The 24,558-nt window shown below is 44.5% G+C and overlaps 1 pseudogene; it reads left to right on the top strand.

Annotated features, from left to right (window-relative positions):
• Positions 1–9,395: 9,395 nt before the first annotated feature.
• On the top strand, positions 9,396–11,032 carry LOC138074118 (ribosome biogenesis protein NSA2 homolog; annotated as a pseudogene).
• Positions 11,033–24,558: the final 13,526 nt, after the last annotated feature.

Below are 24,558 nucleotides of genomic sequence, written 5' to 3'. Positions count from 1 at the left end.
GTGGGCTGCAGTCCATGGGGTCACAGACATGACTGAAGTGACGGCACAGCATATTGGCCACCTATGTGTCTTCTTTGGAGAAATGTCTACTTAGGTCTTCTGTGCACTTTTTGACTGGGTTGTTTGTTTTGATGCTGTTAAATGTCATGAGCTGTTTGTGGATTTTGGAGACTGATGGCTGTTGGTCTCATTAGGAAATATTTTCTCTCAATCTGTGGGCTGTTGTTTTATTGTCTGCTTTGCTGTGCAAACACTTTTGAGTTTAAGTAGATGCCATTTGTTTATTTTTGTTTTCATTTCCATTGTTCTGGGAGACGGATGGAAACAGTTGTTGCTGCTATGTTTGTCAGAGAGTCTCATGCCTCTGTTTCCTCTAGGAGTTTTATAGTATCCCATCTTACATTTAGGTCTTTAATCCATTTTGAGCTTATTTTTGTGTCTAGCGTTAGAGAGTGATCTAACTTTATTTTTTTTACACATAGCTGCCCAGTTTTCCCAGCAACATTTATTTCCATAACTGTTTCCTTTATGTACGTCCTAGAAATAAAGACATTATCCTTCTTAATCATGACTTCCTTACATTTAAAAAATTAACTCAGATTCTAAAATCATCTAATATTCAGCCTTAATTGTCCTCCAAATCCTTTCAGCTGTGTTTTCTTTGAACCAAGATCCATTCAAGTTTCATGCCTTTATTCTCGAATCTCTGTTGTTTCAGAACATGACCTCCACTTTTTAAAAAAAAGACACAGATTTTTAGGAGATTATCTGATTGTTTCTTCATTCCATTCTTTTTGTTTTTCTTATAAATTTGAGGTTAAGGATTTTGGCTTAACAGTTATATTTAGGCTAAACCCTTTTGGCAAGAATATTTCATAGATGATGCTATCATGTCATCTGTCCCATCTGTTACGTTGTTAATTTGATTAAGGTGATGGTTGTCAGAGCCCTTCATTGCAAACGTAGTTTCACTTTTAATCAAAGTATCGCTCTATCCCCTCAAAACCTTCCACCTGATAGTTTTCATGTTTAATGATGAAACTCGCCTGAAGCAGTTATTTCATTAGAAATTGCTGATGATTTTTTTCTAATTCAGTTACCCTGGATTCTTCTAAGTGAGACTAACTCTACTCCCAGGGGAAGAACAGGATGGACTAGGAAAGTCTGGCTGCCCTCCATCAGGCACTCTCCACCTGCTTGGCTCTGAGTCCTCCTTCGGGTATTGGCTTGGACATCACTCACTAGAGAGGCCTTCTCTGACCACTCGGTCTCCATCAAGCATCACTGTAGTCTCTTTCACAGTATCGATCACAGCTATTAAGGACAGTCAATTTGTGCCTCCCCCATGGCTCAGCGGTAAAGAGTCCACCTGCGGGAGACACGGGAGACGCAGGTTTGATCCCCCAGTTGGAAAGATCCCCTGGATGAGGAAATGGCAACCCGCTCCAGTATTCTTACCTTAAAAAAATCCCATGGACAGAGGAGCCTGGCCGGCTGTAGTCCATAGGGTCACAAAGAGTCAGACATGGCTGAGTGACTAAGCACACACTCTTGTTTGTAGGGTAAGAGCTTAATCTCACTTGTGTGCTTGATGCGCCAGGGAGCACTGGCTGTGGCCATTTTATTGCTACTGTTTATCTAGCATAACAGAGAGAGAAGTTGCTCAGTCATGTCCGACTCTTTGCAACCCCATGGACTGTGGCCTACCAGGCTCCTTCATCCATGAAATTTTCCAGGCAAGAATAGTGGAGTGGGTTGCCATTTCCTTCTCCAGGGGATCTTCCCGGCCCAGGGATCAAACCCAGGTCACCTGCGTTGCAGAGCCTGGCACATAGTAGATATTGAGCAAATATTAATATATGTTGATTGGATACAGCTGGTGTAATAAGAAAACTGAGTTCAAATCCTGGCTTGTCTAGTCTTGATTTCAGCCATTTTATGTCTCTGCGCCTCAGGAGGGTGATCAGCCTGTTGGAGGATCAGATGAAATAATGCAAAAAAAGTGATTCTCTATAGTGAAGAGGTTTCTGTCTTTCCATCCTCAGCTACCGAACCCCATAGTTTTAGTCATGTCCTTTGCAATCTTGCTCCAAGGTGTCTTTCTAGCTTTCTCCCTTATGGCCACCTCCCACCCTCCTGCCTTACATTCCAACTGTGTAAGACTATGCAGAAAAGGAGTCTTGCCCAGAGATAAGTCTGGGCTTTGCCTTTGGCTCCTGGAGGAGACCTCAAGGTCTTTGGAAGGTCCTGCCTGACAAGAGTGTCTTTGATTACCTTGTGGGGGGTGGGGCATGGAGCACACTGGATGGTCTGTGCTAATTATGTGACTTCGGATGAAGGCTTTGGGTCTTCAGCTCTCCCCTCTCTTTGGGCTGGAGATGATGGTCAGTCGTGTCTGTGACTGAGACCCAGTAAAACTCTGGACACCAAGGCTCCATTAAGCTTCCCTGGTTGGAAGTCCTTTGTGTGTGCTGACACACATTCCTGGGAGAGGTAAGCACCACCTGGACGACTCTGCCGGGAGAGGACACTGGCCTCTAGCCCTTGGAAGCCTCCCAGAGCATGCCCTGCCATGCCCCTTCCCTTGGCTGATTTTCATCTGTATCCTTGCACTCTGACGGACACAGCTGTGAGTGTAACTGCTTTCAGTGAGTTCTGTGAGTCTTACTACCAAATTATCAAAGAGGAGGATGGTCTTGGGGAGCCCATCGCTTGTAATTGGTGTCCAAAATGAGAGTGTTCTTTGGGACCCCTAATCCTTCCAAACCCCCAACCCTCCAGCTTGCTTGTCCATGCCGTTCCCTCTTCTTTGAACAGCCTCACCCTCTTGTCCACCCATCAGAACTACTCAGTCATCATTCCCCATCTTTTGCAGGCCTTCCTTGACCCTCTACACACAGGGCAGAGTGGCTCTCGGCTATTCCTACGCTGCTGCATTTAGAGATGTAGAGACAGGTGATTTCTTCATGAGTTTGCCGTTCTCCTTTTGTAGTCTAGACACTCTTCCCGAGTAGGGAATCTTCCCAACCCACGGACTGAACCCAGGTTTCCTACATTGTAGGCAGATTCTTTACTCGCTGAGCCACCAGGGAAACCCAGGAACACTGGGGTGGGTAGCCTATCCCTCCTCCAAGGGATCCTTCCAACCCAGGAATCGAACCAGGGTCTCCTGCATTGCAGGTGGATTCTTTACCAGCTGAGCTCCCAAGGAAGGCCTGAGTGGGGCCCTGGCATACTTCTTTTCCCTCTCTTCCTTTCTCCTTCAAGCATGAATGTATTCAGAGCCTCTGCTCTCCCCTACGGTATTGTTGGAAGGTTAGGAGAAAGCAGTGCTCGTGGTTCCCATAGCCTGGCTTGGTCATTGGCTTGGAGCCTGTATCCCAGTCCTCACTTACTCCCTCAGCTGGGAGCCCTGTGCAGTGTGCACTGTGCATAGGAGACACAGCTGCCCTGTATGCACTTGTGTGCTCATTCATTTTCCTCCATGTGTTTGCATATTCCTGCATTCAACAAGTCCTATAACCACACACATGGAATATCCACTCTGAAGACAAAATGATGCATAAGCTATATCTCTCATCTATGCATCCCAGAGGCTGGCACAGTGCCTTGCGCCCAGCAAGTGCTTCAGTTAATATATGAATTAATGAATGATTAAACAGATGATTCACAGTAGGGGGACTATGGCAAACACTGTATGTTCACCAAGAACATAAATTTATACTTTTCTCCAAAAGCAGTGATGCTGAACCTGATCTGAGTCATTCTCTTTGGAAGTCTAAAAATCTGTAGTCAGTCTCCCACTTCAGTCAGGATAGGGGAGGATCTTCTGAGGTAACACATACTTTCAAATTCTTATAACCTTGGACTTTCCTGGTGGTTCAGATGGTAAAGAATCTGCCTGCAATGTAGGAGACACGGGTTTGATCCCTGGGTTGGGATCAAAGAAGGAAATGGGCTATCCACTCCAGTATTCTTGCCTGGAGAATCCCTTGGACAGAGGAGCCTGGCGGGCTACAGTCCATGGGGTCGCAAAGAGTCAAGCATGAGCACGATATATTTTTTTTAAAAAATACTAGTTTTATTAAAACAGAGACATACTGCTGACCCAATGAGAAGCCCACTTATAGGCTAGATGTGGCCCAGGGCCCCAGGGGTTTTGACCTCTGCTGGAGAGGGAGCCTTTCTTTTCACCTTCAGCCCTAGTGCTTTGTTCATACAAACCCCTTTACACCCCCACTCTTTCCTGTGGTCTACCCCATATGTCATAGTGGGGCAGACCCATCCGATTCAGTTGGTGCTAAATAGATGCATGCTGGTTATTTATCCCCAGACCACTAGGAATTAAACTCTGTTTAGAGTCTGCAGGGAAGTCCTTTTGGCCCTAAGCTCATCAGATCTGCACAGCAGTCACTGGGCTGTGAAGAAAGCTTGACTTTATTAGTTCCCTCCAGGAAATACTCTCAAAGGAACCCCTCCTTTCTCTTATTGTGTCTCCCTCCAGCCTGTTGGTCAGCCAAGGTTGATGTCTGTAGGGCAAGTGGGAAGCATAACTTACAGGTAAAATGGGAAGCTCAAGCCTTTTACAAAGCTTTGCTGAGAGTAAACACTGGTGATTCTCTGCTTGTCCCAGTTTCCTAATTTGGGCATGTCTTATGGGGGCGGGCTTGGCAGTGATGGTGGTGGTTTTCCTTCCTGCTAGATACAAGGCACACATCATGCTCACTGCATTCTCTTCATTTGTTTACCACCTTATACAGCCTTCTAGCTGCTCTTACAGAAACCACCTCATTGAATTCTCACAGCCAGTGAAGCAGCTGTTAACATCCCTTTTCCCGATGAGGTAACAGATGTTCAAACAGGCAGCCACGTTACTTGCTCCAGCTTCTAGGATGTCACGTGCCCAAGTGAAGCCCCTCCTCATGAGTGTTTCCCCAGCTAGAGGATCTTGTGTAACGTCTCTGTTTAAGGCTATTTCCATGAGCTGCAGACATAATTTTCCTTATGTAGGTTTCTATTTTTACTTTATTGTTGTTGCTGTTCAGTCACTAAGTTTGGTCTGACTCTTTGTAACCCCGTGGATTATAGCACGCTAGGCTCCTCTGCCCTCCACTGTCTCTTGGAGTTTGCTCAAATTCATGTCCATTGAGTCAGTGATGCTATCTAACCATCTCATCCTCTGCTTCCCCTTTCTCCTTTTGCCTTCAATCTTTGCCAGCATCAGGGTCTTTCCCAATGAGTCGGTATTGGAGCTTTAGTTTCAGCATCAGTCCTTCCAATGAATGAATATTCAGGATTGACATCCTTTAGGTTTGATCGCTTTATCTCCTTGCTGTCCTAGGGACTCTCAAGAGTCTTCTCTGGCACCCCAGTTCAAAAGCATCAATTCTTTGGCACTCAGTTTTCTTTATGGTCCAGCTCTCACATCTGTACACGACTACTGGAAAAACCATAGCTTTGACTATATTCTGGTGGTGAAGTGATATCTCTGCCTTTTGAAAGGCTGTCTAGGTTTGCCATACTTTTACTTTCAGGGAGCAAGCGTCTTTTAATTTCATGGCCACAGTCACTGTCTGCAGAGATTTTTGGAGCCCAAGAAAATGAAATTTTTATTTAGCCTTGCACTATGTAATAATGTCTGTAGAATCATGGATTGATGTGCTTGTACAAGCTTTTGTAATTTACATTAAGATAACTAGAAAAAGAGCTCTTTTATCCTGTGTCCCTGAGTCTCATAGTTGAATCGGTAACAGAGTAGATTCAAGTTAAATCAAGGTATTAAAAATGATACATACATATCCTAAGTAGTTTATCCTAACTTCAAATGCGTATATTGTTTCATGTAAACAATGGGCTTCTCTTTGAGTGTGGCCTTGTGTTAGTCTCCTAGAGCTGTCCTAACTGAGTACCACAGAGAGAGCAGCTTAAACAAGAGAAAGGCCGTCTGAGAGTCTGGAAGCTGGGAGCCCAAGGTGAAGGTGTCAACGGAATTGGTTCTTCCTGACCAGACCTTTTAGAACTAACACCCAAAAAAGATGTCTTTTTCATTATAGGGGACTGGAATGCAAAAGTAGGAAGTCAAGAAACACCTGGAGTAACAGGCAAATTTGGCCTTGGAATGCGGAATGAAGCAGGGCAAAGACTAATAGAGTTTTGCCAAGAAAATGCACTGGTCATAGCAAACACCCTCTTCCAACAACACAAGAGAAGAGTCTACACATGGACATCACCAGATGGTCAACACTGAAATCAGACTGATTTTTTTTTTTGCAGCCAAAGATGGAAAAGCTCTATACAGTCAGCAAAAACAAGACCAGGAGCTGACTGTGGCTCAGATCATGAACTCCTTATTGCCAAATTCAGACTTAAATTGAAGAAAGTAGGGAAAACTGCTAGACCATTCAGGTATGACCTAAATCAAATCCCTTATGATTATACGGTGGAAGTGAGAAATAGATTTAAGGGTCTAGATCTGATAGATAGAGTGCCTGATGAACCATGGAATGAGGTTCGTGACATTGTACAGGAGAGAGGGATCAAGACCATCCCCATGGAAAAGAAATGCAAAAAAGCAAAATGGTCATCTGGGGAGGCCTTACAAATAGCTGTGAAAAGAAGAGAGGCTAAAAGCAAAGGAGAAAAGGAAAGATATAAGCATCTGAATGCATAGTTCCAAAGAATAGCAAGGAGAGATAAGAATGCCTTCTTCAGCAATCAATGCAAAGAAATAGAGGAAAAGAACAGAATGGGAAAGACTAGCGATCTCTTCAAGAAAATTAGAGATACCAAGGGAACATTTCATGCAAAGATGGGCTCGATAAAGGACAGAAATGGTCTGGACCTAACAGAAGCAGAAGATATTAAGAAGAGGTAGCAAGAATACACAGAAGAACTGTATAGAAAAGATCTTCACAAGCAAGATAATCATGATGATGTGATCACTAATCTAGAGCCAGACATCCTGGAATGTGAAGTCAAGTGGGCCTTAGAAAGCATCGCTATGAACAAAGCTAGTGGAGGTGATGGAATTCCAGTTTAGCTATTTCAAATCCTGAAAGATGATGCTGTGAAAGTGCTACACTCAATATGCTAGCAAATTTGGAAAACTCAGCAGTGGCCAAAGGACTGGAAAAGGTCAGTTATCATTCCAATCCCAAAGAAAGGCAATGCCAAAGAATGCTCAAACTACCGCACAATTGCACTCATCTCACACACTAGTAAAGTAATGCTCAAAATTCTCCAAGCCAGGCTTCAGCAATACGTGAACCACGAACTTCCTGATGTTCAAGCTGGTTTTAGAAAAGGCAGAGGAACCAGAGATCAAATTGCCAACATCCGCTGGATCATGGAAAAAGAAAGAGAGTTCTAGAAAAACATCTATTTCTGATTTATTGACTATGCCAAAGCCTTTTACTGTGTGGATCACAATAAACTGTGGAAAATGCTGAAAGAGATGGGAATACCAGACCACCTGACCTGCCTCTTGAGAAATCTGTATGCAGGCCAGGAAGCAACAGTTAGAACTGGACATGGAACAACAGACTGGTTCCCAATAGGAAAAGGAGTATGTCAAGGCTGTATATTGTCACTCTGCTTATTTAACTTATATGCAGAGTACATCATGAGAAACGCTGGACTGGAAGAAACACAAGCTGGAATCAAGATTGCTGGGAGAAATATTAATAACCTCAGATATGCAGATGACACCACCCTTATGGCAGAAAGTGAAGAGGAGCTAAAAAGCCTCTTGATGAAAGTCAAAGAGGAGAGTGAAAATGTTGGCTTAAAGCTCAACATTCAGAAAACGAAGATCATGGCATCCGGTCCCATCACTCCATGGGAAATAGATGGGGAAACAGTGGAAACAGTGTCAGACTTTATTTTTGGGGCTCCAAAATCACTGCAGATGGTGACTGCAGCCATGAAATTAAAAGACACTTACTCCTTGGAAGAAAAGTTATGACCAACCTAGATAGTATATTCAAAAGCAGAGACATTACTTTGCCGACTAAGGTCCGTCTAGTCAAGGCTATGGTTTTTCCTGTGGTCATGTATGGATGTGAGATTTGGACTGTGAAGAACGCTGAGCGCCTAAGAATTGATGCTTTTGAACTGTGGTGTTGGAGAAGACTCTTGAGAGTCCCTTGGACTGCAAGGAGATCCACCCAGTCCATTCTGAAGGAGATCAACCCTGGGATTTCTTTTGAAGGAATGATGCTAAAGCTGAAGCTCCAGTACTTTGGCCATCTCATGCGAAGAGTTGACTCACTGGAAAAGACTCTGATACTGGGACAGGTTTGGGGCAGGAGGAGAAGGGGATGACCGAGGATGAGATGGCTGGATGGCATCACGGACTCGATGGATGTGAGTCTGAGTGAACTCCGGGAGATGGTGATGGACAGGGAGGCCTGGCGTGCTGTGATTCATGGGGTTGCAAAGAGTCGGACATGACTGAGTGACTGAACTGAACTGAACTGAACTGAACTGAGGGTTGTGAGTGAGAATCTGGTCATGCTTTCTCTGAGCTTCTGATGGTTGCGGACACTCTTGGGTAACCTTGACTCACACCCGCATCATCCCAATCTCTCCCTTCATCTCTCCTCTATGAATTCCTGTGTCTAGATTCCCCCATCATAAGGACAGCAGTCATACCAGATTAGGAGCCCATCTTACTCCAGTATGACCTCATCTTAGTTTAACTAATTATGTCTGGAATGACCCTATTTCCAAATAAGGTCCCTTTCTGAGAAAGTAGAGGTTAGGATGTTAGCATATTTTTTGGGGGAGGCAGTAAAGTTCTCCACAGCACAGATACATTAACCAGGATTTTATGGTATCTAGCATAAACTGCATCCAAAGAGCATTGCCCACAATTTCCGAATTTTAGATTCTTTAAAATGGGATGAGAATTCAGACCCTTGGATATAAATTCGAGTGTGAAACCTTCTAGGATTTTATTCCTTTTCCCTACTGGTTTTACAGCTGTTTTCCTGCCCACCAAACTCAACAACAAAATTTATGATATCATTTTTGAGCAATTTACCTTTGCCATCTTTCTTTAAGGCCCATTCAACTTGATTTTCATATAACTTGGACTTTTTTTTTTCTTTTCCTACTGATATTTCATTGATTTACATGATATTTCGTCGAGTCACATATGTCCAAATTGGCGCAACCTGGTGTGGGAACAAGATCAGAGGCCTCTTGGTGAGCATGCCATGACCCTGGTGGCAACGGAAGCCTGTGGGTGGATGAGTGAGTATTCCTGGGATGCGAATGTCAGTCAGCAAAACTGATGGGGAAGGGCACAGGGTCTGCTCGTGGGTCTCTGAGACCCACAAATCGAGAGCCTCTGTGCTCTGGCGGCTGTACCCAGTGGCCTGGCTGCCCTCACCATGCCACAGAATGAATATATGAATGTATCGAGTTACACCGGAAGCACTATGGATATCACCTCGATTACCATGAGAACAAGAAGAGAGAAGGCAGGTCAAGAGGCTCATGAATGTTCAAACGAGGCGAAAAAGATGATTGATCTGAAAGCTAAGCTCTACCGTAGACCGCTCCATGCTGAGAAAATACACATGAAAAAGATGCATGAAAAGAGAAACAACCAAACCGAAGCACGATGAGAAGATTCCGCAGAGAACAGTGTCTACATAACCACTGGGCAGAGAGGGACAGTCTCGAGCTGATGTACTTTCCAACATGATTAGACAAAACTGAAAAGAGAAAGTGGGAAAAAGGCAGCCTCTCTGCCCAAAGTTCTCTCCTAGGGAGAAACAGAAGTATGAAAAGTTATTTGAATGGAAAGACAAAGAAGAAAGCCTAGAAGAGGATGGTTACAAACACTACTTTGTTGGGCAAGGCTTTACTCTAAAGCTACCTAAATATGAAAGATTCGTTAGGCCAATAGGATTATGTTTCAAGCAGGCCCACGTGACACATCCTAGACGGAAAGCCACCTTTTGCCTGCCAGTCCTTGGTGTAAAGAAGAATCCCTCATCCCCACCGTATACACCTTTGGGTGTTCTTACCAAAAAAGTCAAGTATTAGGCACTCAAAAGTGTCTGACTTTTTGAGACCCCATGGACTGTAGCCCACCAGGCTCCTCTGTCCATGGGATTCTCTATGCAAGAGTACTGGAGTGAGTTGCCATTTCCTCCTCCAGGGGCCTTCCCAACTGTACATACAGGAGACTTCATTAACATGCACTAGAGGATGCCCCAGAGAAGGAAATGGCAACCCACTCCAGTGTTCTTGCCTGGTGGGCTGCCGACTATGGGGTCTCACAGAGTCGGACACGACTTAGCAGCAGCAGCAGCAGCAAAGGATACCCCAGGTTAACCTGTTATAGAAAACTGTTTCTTGAGTCTCTAAATTCTATACCAATTCTAGACCCCTGGTTGATGAAATGTTTGTTTCTTTATTTAGGTTTTAAGGTGAATGACCTGGGGCTATTTGTTTCCGTCAACCTGATTGCAAATTGAAAGGCACAGTTGAAATGTCTATTTTTCTTGCCATCCTCAGAAGAGATTGCTGCAGATCTACTCTATGACTCTCATTCTTTTCAGCTTACAATACAAATAGCTTATTATTTTTTGCCCCCTGTGTCTTATAATAAAGCAGTGCTGAAAAATTAAATAGAAGAAAGTTCAGTTCCCATACAGGCTATGAAAATGATTTGCTAGTGGTGACTTTTAAGCTTGATTCTAAATAGATTTACGAAGAAGGGCACTTGGAAGACTTGTCCAAATTTTGCTATTTAAGGTATCTTGAAATTATAGGCTCACTCTCCCTAAAATTTCAAAAACGTAGAGCTTAGGCTCTTAAGGGTATAGCAGTGATAAAAGCTTTCATAGTCACTTCTAAAAAGCAACGCTTCATAGTTAACAAAGGTGCTGTTGTTGAGGTGAATGTGAATGAACTGGGCCTTGTGACACAAGGAGGCAAAGTCATTTGGGAAAAGTATGCCCAGGTTACCAGCAATCCTAAAAATGATGGATTCATAAATGCAGTGTTACTGGTTTAACAGCAGTTACATACAAACTGCTCCTTGTAATTACTGAAGACTACACACCAATCAGGATACTGTTACTCATATTTCTGAACTGTACCAACCAGCCTTACATGTCTACAGTCATCAAGAAAACTATTTATTCCACTGTTAAAAAGAAAAAAAAAAAAACCCAACATTAAAATAGCTTAATTTAAAAAAAAACTGAGAAAATCGAGAGTTCAGTGAAATGCATATTGGGTAAAGGAGTATCTGCTGTGTATAACTGCTCAAAAAGTGTATAACCCCCCCCAAACCATCTCATCACCAATGAGATATGCACAATACTTTGTAAAAGACTATCATTTAGGCATTGATTTACACAGTTTTGAAGTTTATAATTATTTGTATAGAACCAGGTCTGTGCTGAGTGCTGGAGGCCAAGACAAATGATTAAAGCTTAGTCTTGTACCCTCTGTGAAGTGGAGGAGAAAGTACTGGTGGGTGGAAATTTCTTTCAATGCATTTCCCAGAGCCACGGAAGGTTTTTGGAAATAGATTTAGAAATAATGTAGAACCAAGAAGATAGAAGACATGTCATGGATACAAATATATATTTCTTTATTTTCATTAACTAATTTCAAGAAATGGGCTCATGTAATGACAGAGGCTAGCATGCCCAGAAGCTGCCCAGTGAGCTGGTAAGCCGGGAAGAATGAATGTTGCTGATCAAGTCCAAGGCTGTTGGCTGGAGGGTTCTCTCTTGCTCAGGGGGAAAAAGAAAGTGAAAGGGTTAGTTGCTTAGTCACGTGCATGGACTGTAGCCCACCAGGCTTCTCTGTCTGGGATTCCCCAGGCAAGAATACTAGAGTGGGTTGCCATTCCTTTATCCAGGGGATCTTCCCCACCCAGGGATAGAGCCTGGATCTCCTGCACTGCAGGCAGACTCGTTACCCTCCGAGACATTGGGGAAGCCCAGGGTAGGTCTGTCTTAATTCTAATAAGGCCTTCAACTGATGGGACAAGGCCCACCCACATAAGGCAATCTGCTTCAGTCTACTGGTTTGAATGTTAATCTCATTTTAAAAACACCTTCATGGAAATGTGCAGGATAATGTTTGACCAAATACCTGGGCACCCTGGCCCAATCAAGTTTACACATAAAATCAACCAATAATAACATGACAGGCACCCACTGACCTTACTCCCTCAAATTCCTCTCCTTTGCATCTGTTGTCCTCTAACCTGGTCTCAGACAGATCTTTCTCAAACAATCTTCTGCTTCTCAGAAGTCACGCATGACTCTGTTGCCTACAGATGAAATCCAAGTAACCTCACAAGACATGGGGCTCTTTTCGATGTAGCCCAATTCTGTTTTCAGGCTCAGCTCTCCTACTCTTGGCCACGCCTCTGTAGGGCAGCCTCCTAGGACTTCTGACCTTGTCTGGAGCCACTTCCTTTTGTGACCTGGCCCATGGATGCTGTTCTCCATGCCTGGAATGCCTTCCTCCTCTCTGACGGATAGCTTTTAAGGTTTAGCCTCAAAGCGTCTCCCTTGGGAAATCTCCACAATGCCGTGAAGCCTAACGAGTCTCTCCTCCCCTTAGGGCTCCACGGCACACTGTGTGCCCTCCTGTCACTGCACGTGTCCTGCTGGGTCACGACTGACATGGATGCTCTGTGTCTCCCCTGCTAGAAGGGGAGCTCTGGCAGGGTGGAAGTCACATCATCTCATCCTTACACTCTGGGCCGCCCCCACTCCCAGCCTGAAACACAGCAGTGGCTCAGGAAATAGTGATGAATGGATGGCTTGTAGAGTTTACTCAGGAGTAAAGACTGAAAGAAGGAGTAAGATTCTTTCACATGTTCTATGTTCTGGCCAAGTAGACCGGCAGAATCAAATACAGCCTTCCTGGATAGAAAAGTGTTTACTAGAATCTTTTGGATAAATAAGAAAAAACCTTAGTGATAGAAGGACATCCCCTTGGAGAGTAAGGGGAATTTTGGAGGGTGCCTGGGATTTGGGGTAAAGTATCTCCACGCTAGCCCTTCCTAAGTCACTTTTCAGGGAATTGCCTGAACCTGATCTCTGCCTCCAGCAAGGATATACTTTATTTATCAGCTACCTGATAAATATCTGCTGAAGACCTCTATCTGCTGAAAAGGGCCCAGAGTGAGGGTGACTGTGGCGGAACTGGAAGCCAAAGTATGTCCAGGCTCTGAATGTCAAGAGGCAGCTGACATCTCCTTATCCTTACATGGTTCCCCAAAGGGACATTGTATGCGTGGATCTGCACAGTAGGGTCTGACTCTTTGCGACCCCATGGACGGTAGCCCACCAGGCTCCTCTGTCCGTGGGGTTTTCCAGGCAAGGAAACTGGAGTGGGTTGTCCTCCTCCAGGGGATCTTCCCAACCAAGGGATTGAACCAACGTCGCCTGCACTGGCAGGTGTTTCTTTACCACTGAGCCACCTGAAAAGCCCAGAAGGTACGTGAGAGTCAGACAAAATGATTCTCTTGTGCCTGAGATGGTCATTGTTTATCATCAAGATGAATAATCTGTGGGAAGCTGTGGGCAGTAAGAAGTCCTGTTCCAGGGAACTCACATACATCATGAAATAGTTTCCAGTTTCAGAGTACTGTAGTTAGTCACTCATCAGGAAGCACATTCTGGTAGAGCTGCCGAATAAAATGGGAATGGACTGTGGAGTCATAGGTTTGTATAATGGGCATGGAATAGACATAGCAAGCCCACCTGTGAAGGACTGTAAGGAAGCGAAATTAACACATTGCCCTGCCTGAGGGGACATTTTCAAGGATTGAATAGTTTTTTCAGTTTGTTTCCCCCTCCCCTCCCTGCCATCTCTGACCCATAAAAGAATCTGGCAACCACACTGTGATAAGATGGTTATTTTGAGGCACTACACTGCCGTCTGCAAAATCCCTGCAGATGGTGACTGAAGCCATGAAATTAAAAGACGCTTACTCCTTGGAAGAAAAGTTATGACCAACCTAGACAGCATATTAAAAAGGAGAGACTTTACTTTGCCAACAGAAGTCTGTCTAGTCAAGGCTATGGTCTTTCCAGTAGTCATGTATGGCTGTGAGAGTTGGACCATAAAGAAAGCTGAGCGCTGAAGAATTGATGCTTTTGAACTGTGACGTTGGATAAGACTCTTGAGAGTCCCTTGGACTGCAAGGAGATCAAACCAGTCTATCCCTAAAGGAGATCAGTCCTGGGTGTTCATTGGAAGGACTGGTGCTGAGGCTGAAGCATCAATACTTTGGTCACCTGATGTGAAGAACTGACTCATTAGAAAAGACCCTGATGCTAGGAAAGATTGAAGACAGGAGGAGAAGGGGACAACAGAGGATGATGAGATGGTTGGATGGCATCACCAACTCAGTGGACAAGAGTTTGAGCAAACTCTGGGAGATGGTGAAGGACAGGGAAGCCTGGCATGCTGCAGTCCATGGAGTCGCAAAGAGTCAGACCAGACTGAGTAACTGAACTGAACTGACACTGCCATCTTCTCTGTCAGCCGGCTCCTAAATAAAGTCCCTTTCTGATCCCAACACCTGTCTCAGATTCATTGACTGTCTTGCGGCAAGCAGAACGAGCTTGGACTTGGTAACATCAGTAACAGAAGGAAACAGAAGGGAAATTAAATAGATATTCTTCTTTAGGCTTCAGAGACAAAGCAGAGCAGGCCTCTGACCTTGCATCTAACCTGCCTGGATGCTGCCCTGACTGTGAGTTCCCTGACTGCCTGCTGTGAGTTCAAGCCTTGTGACACAATAGGGGTCATATAGGGGATAAATCTGGAGACTGTTAAGCCCCTGGAGGGGGTCTGGCCAACCAAGCCCCAGGATGAACAACATTCCAAGTTTTACAAGACAAAGCAAACATCTTTAACATGAACCCAGAGCTGCTGTTTGCTTTGAGACTGATGATGAAGTCAGTTCAGTTGCTCAGTCACATTCGACTCTTTGTGACCCATGGACTGCAGCACTCCAGGCTTCCCTGTCCATCACCAACTCCTGGAGCTTGCTCAAACTTGTGTTCATTGAGTCGGTGATGCCATCCAACCATCTCATCCTCTGTTGTCCCCTTCTCCTCCTGCCTTCAATCTTTCCCAGCATCAGGGTCTTTTCCAATGAGTCAGTTCTTCACATCAGGTGGCCAAAGTATTGGAGTTTCAGCTTCAACATCAGTCCTTCCAATGAATATTCAGGACTGATTTCCTTTAGGGTAGACCGGTTGGATCTCCTTGCAGTCCAAGGGACTCTCAAGAATCTTCACCGACACCACAGTTCAAAAGCATCAGTTCTTCAGTGCTCAGCTTTCTTTATAGTCCAACTCTCAGATCCACAAATGACTACTGGTAAAACCATAGCCTTGACTAGACGGACCTTTGCTGGCAAAGTAAAGTCTCTCCTTTTTAATATGCTGTCTAGGTTGGTCATAACTTTTCTTCCAAGGAGTAAGTATCTTTTAATTTCATGGCTGCAGTCACCATCTGCAGTGATTTTGAAGCCCCCCAAAATAGTCTGTCACTGTTTCCATTGTTACTCCATCTATTTGCCATGAAATGGTGGGGCCAGATGCCATGATCTTAGTTTTTTGAATGTTGAGTTTTAAGCCAACTTTTTCACTCTCCGCTTTCACTTTCCTCAAGAGGTTCTTTAGTTCTTTTTTGCTTTCTGCCATAAGGGTGATGGCGTCTGTGTATCTGAGGTTATTGATATTTCTCCCAGCAAACTTGATTCCAGCTTGTGCTTCATCCAACCTGGCATTTCTCATGATGTACTCTGCTTATAAGTTAAATAAGCAGGGTGACGATATATAGCATTGACCTACTCTTTTCCTGATTTGGAACCAGTCTTTTATTCCATGTCTGGTTCTAACTGTTGCTTCTTGACCTGCATACAGGTTTCTCAGGAGGCAGGTAAGGTGGTCTGGTATTCCCATCTCCATCTCTTTCAGAATTTTCCACAGTTTTCTGTGATCCATACAGTCAAAGGCTTTGGCATAGTGAATAAAGCAGAAGTAGATGTTTTTCTGGAACTCTCTTGCTTTTTCCATGATCCAACGGATGTTGGCAATTTGATCTCTGGTTCGTCTGCCTTTTCTAAATCCAGCTTGAACTTCTGGAAGTTCACAGTTCTCATATTGTTGAAGCCTGGCTTGGAGAATTTTGAGCATTGCTTTGCTAGCATGTGAGATGAGTGCAATTGTGCAGTAGTTTGAGCATTCTTTGGCATTGCCTTTCTTTGGGATTGGAATGAAAACTGACCTTTTCCAGTCCTGTGGCCACTGCTGAGTTTTCCAAATTTGCTGGCATATTGAGTGTAGCACTTTCATAGCATCATCTTTCAGGATTTGAAACAGCTCAACTGGAATTCCATCACCTCCACTAGCTTTGTTTGTAGCAATGCTTCCTAAGGCCCACTTGACTTCACATTCCAGGATGTATGGCTCTAGGTGGGTGATCACACCATCGTGATTATCTGGGCCATTAAGCTCCTTTTTGATAGTTCTTCTGTGTATTCTTGCCACCTCTTCTTAATATCTTCTGCTTTTGTTAGGTCCATACCATTCTTGTCCTTTATTGAGCCCATCTTTGCATGAAATGTTCCCTTGGTATCTCTAATTTTCTTGAAGAGATCTCTAGTCTTTCCCATTCTATTGTTTTCCTCCATTTCTTTGCATTGATCACCAAGGAAGGCTTCCTTATCTCTCCTTGCTCTTCTTTGGAACTCTGCATTCAAATGGGTATATCTTTCCTTTTCTCCTTTCCTTTCAATGCAGATGCTGCAGACTGAAGATGATTTCAGTTTGCAGCCTGGAATTAAAAGTGGGAACCTCGAACTGCAATTTTTGAAGTCCACCGAACAGACCTTTTCCCTGGTACCTTTTCCCACTTGGGACTCCAAATCTGCTTTGTCCTGGGACCTCCCAACACCGTTTAAGTCTGTGTGCTAAGTCACTCAGTTGTGTCCAACTCTTTGTGCCCATATGGACTGTAGTCCATCAGGCTCTTCTGTCCACGGGATTTTCCAGGCAAGAATACTTACGTAGGTTTTCTTCCTCCAGGGGATCTTCCTGACCCAGGGATTGAACCCATGTCTCTTATATCTCCTGCATTGACAGGTGGATTCTTTACCAGTAGCGCCACCTGAATATTGGTTAAAACCCAATTTGATGATGTATCCTCTGCTCTTTCTATTTCTCTTTTTCTTTTTAATGTTAGTATACCAAAAGTAAGCTAGATAATTCTCTAATAAATATTGGTATTATTTATTAGTATATAAGAGTGACTTTTTTTGTTAACAAATACTTTGAACCTGAGATGAAAGTGAAAACCTTCTGCAAAACAGGGTGATCCTTCTGCTTGGTGATCTCACCTGGGGCTTTGGCTCCTTTCTTGCTGTTGGTTTGTCATCCCTAGGCTATAAGTTTTCCTTGAAGGCATGTCCAAGATGGCTCACCATCACATCCATGTTCTAGTTACTGGGATGGGGAAAAGGAAAACGAAGGCAACACCTTTTTTTCTTAAATAAACCTGGAAATTGTATACATTCTTAAGTGTAAGTGGAGAAGGAAATGGCAACCCATTCCAGTATTCTTGCCTGGAAAATTCCATGGACAGAGGAGCCTTGTGGGTTACAGTCCATGGGAACTGCAAAAACCTAGCTGCAGGGAGCCTTGGATATTCCAGCTAATACTTCTGATCACCAATTTCAATGTGTGTGTGTTTTCCCCACATCACCAAGAAATTCTGCTACACCAGCTAGGTGTAGTGTAATTCAACTCAATTCTATCCATTACCACTCCCTTTCTGCAGTTGGAACAGTGGGTAGCTCTCTCTTTTACCTTCAGCAGGTGTTGCTATTTTTCAGTCGCTCAGTCTGGTCTGACTTTTTGTGACTCCATGGACTGCAGCATGCCAGGCTTCCCTGTCCCTCACCATCTCCCAGAGTTTGCTCAAACTCTTGTCCATTGAGTCAGTGATGCCATCCAACCATCTTGTCATCATCTGTAGTCCCCTTCTCCTCCTGTCTACAATCTTTCCCGGCATCAGGGTCTTTTCTAATGAGTCAGTTCTTCACATCAGGTGACCAAAGTATTGATGCTTCAGCTTCAGCACCAGTCCTTCCAATGAATATTCAGGACTGATTTCCTTTAGGATAGACAGGTTTAATCTCCTTGCAGTCCAAGGGACTCTCAAGAGTCTTCTCCAATGCCACAGTTCAAAAGCATCAATTCTTCAGTGCTCAGCTTTCTTTATAGTCCAACTCTCACATCCACACATGACTACTTCTAAAACCATAGCTTTGTCTAGACGGACCCTTGTCAGCAAAGTAATGTCTCTGGTTTTAATACACTGTCAGGTTGGTCATAGCTTTTCTTCCAAGGAGCAAGTGTCTCTTAATTTTATGGCTGCAGTCACCATCTGCTGTGATTTTGGAGCCCAGGAAAATAAAATCTGTCATTGTTTCCATTGTTTCCCCATCTATGTGCCTTGAAGTGATGGGGCCAGATGCCATGAGATCTTACTTTTCTAAATGTTGAGTTTTAAGCCAGCTTTTTAACTCTCCTCTTTCACCTTCATCAAGAGGTTCTTTAGTTCTTCTCTTTCTGCCATAAGAGTGGTGTCATCTGCATGTCTGAGGTTATTGATATTTCTCCCCACAATCTTGATTCCAGCTTGTGCTTCATCCAGCCCAGCATTTCTCATGATGTACTCTGCATATAAGTTAAATAAGCAGGGTGACAAGATAAAGCCCTGATGTGCTCCTTTCCCAGTTTGGAACCAGTCTGTTGTTCCATGTCTGGTTCTAGCTGTTGCTTCTTGACCTGCATACAGGTTTCTCAGCAGGCAGGTAAGGTGGTCTGGTATTCCCATCTCTTGAAGAAGAAGAAGTAAATAAGCCCACACATCATTATGTGGATCAAGAATTGTCATGATCTACACAATCAAAGACTTTAATGTAGTCAATGAAACAGAAGTAGATGTTTTTTGGAATTCTCTTGCTTTTTCTATGATCCAACAGATGTTGGCAATTTGATCTCTGGTTCCTCTGCCTTTTCTAAATCCAGCTTTTACATCTGGAAGTTCTCAGTTCACGTATTGTTGAAGCCTAGCTTAGAGGATTTTGAGCATTATCTTGCTAGCATGTGAGATGAGTGCAATTGTGCAGTAGTTTGAACATTCTTTGGCATTGCCTTTCTTTGTGATTGGAATGAAAACTGACCTTTTCTGGTCCTGTGAGTCTGATACAAGTCCAGTCCTTATGAGTTTGTTGTGATTTTTATTCCCATTTTTAACAGATGAGAACACTGAGATGCAGTGGTGAAGTCACAGTCGCACCAACAGTAGGTGATGGAGCTGGGATACATTGTTGGAGCTGGGGTACATTGTTGGAGCTGGGGTACATTATTGGAGCTGGGGCGCATTGTTGGAGCTGGGGCACATTGTTGGAGCTGGGGCACATTATTGCATCTGTCTGTCCATACTCTGTCCCCCTCCCCTCCACATTTCCGTCTTAATACCTCAGACTGTAATTGTCAAGTATGTTGATGGATGAGCAGGGTCAGAATTATGATAAAAGATTCCCTCTTCACAGGGCATGTGCTACAGCTCAAATTGCATCAAAACTTTCCTCAAGCCTTAGGGAAAAGAAAGCGGGCATTCTGTGAGCATCTTGTGTGTGATCAGTTCATGTGGGAGCCCAGAGAAGATGCTTATTCGTTCATTCATTAGACAAATATTTTTCAGGACCTACTATGTGCCAGATCCAGAGGTGTTGGGGAAAGAGCAGTGAACAAGATAGACAGTCTCTGGTCTCATGGAAATAGCATTCTAGTGGCAAGAGAACAAATAAAATTCACGTGATGTAATGGAGAAAAACGAAGCTGCTTAAGGAGAACTTACTTTCCGAGGTCCTCTAAGTGTCAGACCCTGGGTGGAATGCTGTCATCAACTTAAGGAACCTGGTGTCTGTGCCCAAGGAGCTCCTGGTCTTGGGAAGACAGACTCCAGAAGAGTAAATAAGCCTGCACATCATTATGTAACTGGATTGTGCTAAGTGCAACAGAGGAAAATGACACAGCACTTCTAGAAAGGAGGAAGAGGGGTTTAATACAGCTGGTGTCTCAGTCAGCTCTGACTGCTAGAACAGAATACCATCAAGTCAGGGCTTCAGCCACGAACCTTATTATTCACAGCTCTGGAGGCTGAAAGTTCAAGATCGGGATATCAGCACGGCTGGGTTCTAGTGGGAGCCCTCTTGCTGGTTTGCAACTGGCTGCCTTCTTGCTGTATCTTCACCAGGCTGGGGATGGGATGGGCAGAGAGGCAGAGGCAGAGAGAGCTAGAGAGAAAGGGGAAAACTCCCTCTCTTGTCTCTTCTTATGATGGTTAATCCCTTCATGAAGCCCCCATGGTCATAACCTAATCACCACCCAGAGGCTCCACCTCTTAATACCACATTGGAAGAGAAAGGTTAGGTCTTCAACACGTGAATACTTTCAACCCATGAATTTGGTGGGGGTGGGGGGCGGGCTCAAGCATGCAGTTCACAATAGCTGGTATGGTCAAGAGGAGCCCTCTCGAGCTGGCATTGGTGCTGAAACCTGAAGGACAAGAATTTCCTAGATAGACGAGGGAAGAAATAAGGGACAGGTCAGGAGAGGTTGAAAGAGAAGGTGGCCTCGGATTGAGTGCTGAAGGGAAAGAGGTCCACATATGGAGGAGCAGGAGGGAAGGCAGTCCTAGCAAAGAGGACAGTGAGAGGAGAGGTGGGGAATTCTGGCTGGGAGTGGGGGTCGGGAAGCAGGAAGTGATGGGAGGGGAAGACCGAGGCCAGAGATGACCTGGGACACGCTCAGCTACATGCCTAAGCGCCGAAAGGACTTTGTGGGTTCATCTTGGGGCTTCATGAAGCCGTTGCTCTTGATTTTAATGGAAATGGGCATAAATTATTCACAGGTTACAGCTGAGATTTGTTCAGTGCTACATAAGAAATAAGAAAAATAATGTTCACTGAGCACTGACCACAGGCTGAGAAGTGCAGACAAGTTGCTTACTCTTTGGGGGAAAGCTTTGCAGCCACTGGGGCTGCAGGGATGATGCTGACAGGTCCTGGGACCTTCTGGCACCTTCCTGCCTCATGATGTAAACACTTGTGGTCCCCTTGGCCAGGAAACTCTTGGTCATCACCTCCTATGTTTGACTTCTGTTTACTCTCAGGCCTGGGGGCACTGCTGCTTCTCTAGAAGTTTCCCGGAGGCCCTAGTCTAAATCAGCTGCTACCTCTGCCACCCTGGTTCTCTCTCATATCACCCTATTTTTAAAAAAAAATCTTCTTTGTGCTTCTCATATTTTGAGATGTTTTGATACATGTGTGTGTTTCATGCTCACTCTCCCACTAAACAGCACATTTCATGAAGAGAGGACATTTGTCCTGTTCATCCCCTGATCCCCAGTCTGACTGTGCGCCTGGCATACAGCAGGTACCAAGTGAGTATTTCTTGAAATGAAATGAAATGAGCTAGGGACCAGGACCCTGGAGAGAAGTTCTACAAGTTATTGGTCATTTACTCTTCACAGCAACCTAAAGAGAGAGTATTATTGCTAACTGTGGAAACTGATGCCCAAGGTCACACAGTCTGTAGAGGAGGAGTGAAGTTCAAGTTCAAGATTCTTCCTTTGATTAACTTAACAGGCTCTCAGACAGCACCATGCACCTCTAACAGGATGTGTGTACATGCCAAAAAAGAACACACACACCCACATTGCGCATACTCTATCTTTCTTCAAAGCTAGTTCCTTTGTTCCAAGGACTCAATTCAGTCTTGCCCCTCCCTTGTTTTAACCAAGGTTTCTACCATGCACATAGTGTTCATCAGCTATGAATCTCAGAGTTTTACAGGCATCGCTGCCATAATCCTCCTCTGAAATGAAAAGTACTATGTTCAATGTAGGAAGATGCTCAGATAATTCAGAGCTGCATGAACGTGAACTATCGATAATTACATTGTGCCCATCTCAGAAAGTATTACGTGTTACTTATGCCAAAACCCATACCAAGATTCACATATCAAATGATTTTTATGGGGGTTGCAGGGCAGAACTTGTGGATTAGTCAATTTCCCCTATAATATAAATCACTGGCAAAGCAGCTGAAACTCCGGAACACTCAGGAAGGGCCAGGAAAGTCCATAGCTATTTTCGGTATCTTTGAAGATGATAGAAATTGTACATTTCCCTGCAATCTGGCTGCAAGTCCTGGTGGTTCTCAGCTCTGGGCTGGCATGATGAAATTCTCTATGGCACCTTTTCTAACTTCTCCTCTCTTTGCAACCATGCTTTTGGGAAAAAATTTGCTTTACTAAATTAACTAGTGTTAAAAAAAATGCATTTGTTTTTCTGGGTTTCTGTTCATTATGAACACAGAAAAGAGCTTGTTAGAACTTTGGATCGGAGGGAATGATGAGATAACGACAGTCCTGGGCCACAGTCCTTTCCAGGAAATTCCCTGATCCCCAGGGAAGAGAGAGCAGTTGTGTAACATAATAAGCCAGGGGTCAGTGACCTTGAGGGCTGATTCCCCAGTGGCTCAGCAGTCAAGAATCCACCTACAGTGCAGGAGATGCAGGAGACACCGGTTTGTTCCCACGGTTGGGAAGATCCCCTGGCAACCCACTCCAGTATTCTTTCCTGGAAGAATTGGGAAGATCCCCTGGCAACCCACTCCAGTATTCTTTCCTGGAAGAATTGGGAAGATTCCCTGGCAACCCACTCCAGTATTCTTTCCTGGAAGAATTGGGAAGATCCCCTGGCAACCCACTCCAGTATTCTCACCTGGAGAATTCCATGGACAGAGGAGCCTGGTGGGTTACAGTCTTTGTGATTGCAAAGAGTTGGACACGACTGAAGCAACTAAGCACACACTCACGCAGTAGCCTCAATTATTTGTGCTAAAGATCCTGTGGCCTCAAAGTGCATGGAATAGTCCCTATCTGGCCCTTTGTAGAGGGCCTACTTTAAGTGGCAATACCTGAGGCAACTTTCCACCAGGTGGGATATTCATGTCTTTCTGCAGACATGTTAGTGTGTTCAATTATGGAAGGCAGTCCAGAACCCCCTTCACTGTTCCTCAGTGTTTGGCATGCAGACACGTTACTGTGTTAACACCCAGCAGCCTGGCACATGCCTGGCAGGGTTTTGGATGGAGGGACACGCCTGTGCAGCTGGCACCTTCTCTGTGCTCTCAAGCAGCAGCCCCTAAACCTTTTAGCACCAGGAGCCATTTTCATGGAAGACGATTTTTCCACAGACCAGGGCAATGGTTTTGGGATGACCCAAGCACATTTCCTGTGCACTTTATTTCCATTCTTATTACATCTGCTCCACCTCAGATCATCAGGTATTAGATCCTGGAAGTTGGGGATCCCTGCTCTGAGACAGTTAGTCTTATCCTCAGGCAATTCTCCCAGGTAAGTCATATAACAAGCCCTCTTTGAACATGAGAACCCTGAAGTAAGGGAAGTTAGCATGCCCAGGGAGCAGATAGCAGGGTGAGACTCTACCCCACACTTCGCCTCCACAGCCTGTGCTCCTGTCTCCCCACTGATAGCTTCTCCCAAATGGCCGTTTCTGATCTAGCCAGGGACGTGCTGGGGCTTAAGGAGAGGAAATGTAAGCTTTGAGGTCAGCCGCACCTGGCCTTACCTCTTGCCTGCCGGGAGCCAGCACGGGCCATCCCACCCATGACAAGGTCACGCAGAAGAGATCTGATGAGCAAGGCTTCAGGACTCGACGGACCCCCGGACCTGCCCGAGCATCTACCCCCAAAACCAGAATCTGTCTGTCTTACTCTTTGCTGTCTTTCACCAACTCTCCTGACATTAACAGGGGGCTATCCCCGACCACCTTTCTCTGGAAAAATCAACTTAGGGCTCTAGCTAATAAGTCTCCTGGACGTGATAGGAGTATTTTAATTCAAACCCCTCTGATGGCTTTCTAGCTTGCCTGACAGGTTTATCCAGACTCTTGCAGCTACACATATGATTATTTACAGCCTCCCAACTGTGAGAGGCACAGGATGCCTAAAAATATAGAGCCTTTCAAAGAGTTAAAAACTATTAGAGTAGTGCTGGTGTAAGACTTCACTGTTGAGCCAATGCTTGCTGCCAAGTTCCCATATCCCTTATCCACTGTGGACCTGGGAGTGCATTAGTTAAAATAGTTGGAATGTAAGAAAAACAAGTGTAGCTTTGAAATTAACCACATCAGACCTTTGAGCTAATTGGTTCTTTCTTGTAACTCACTGCACCTTTGCTCCGTGAGAAATGTAACTTTGTTTAGCATTTTCTGAGGCTGACATAGATTAGAAATATAAAGAAAAAACACTTTGAGGGAAAATAAATTTTCTGGTTGAGCAGCCTTTATCAAAAGAGGGTCATAAAATGTCCACAGGCCTCCAAGGCCAGAAGATAATGTACACAACATTGTTTATGGGAAAGGTTTGCAGAAAAAAATCCTGGTTTCGAT

The sequence above is a fragment of the Capricornis sumatraensis genome, chromosome 2, assembly GCF_032405125.1.
Source record: "Capricornis sumatraensis isolate serow.1 chromosome 2, serow.2, whole genome shotgun sequence".
In the NCBI taxonomy this organism is placed as follows: Eukaryota; Metazoa; Chordata; class Mammalia; order Artiodactyla; family Bovidae; genus Capricornis; species Capricornis sumatraensis.
Note: the sequence above shows the minus strand (reverse complement) of the source record. Positions and strands in the feature narration are given on the sequence as shown.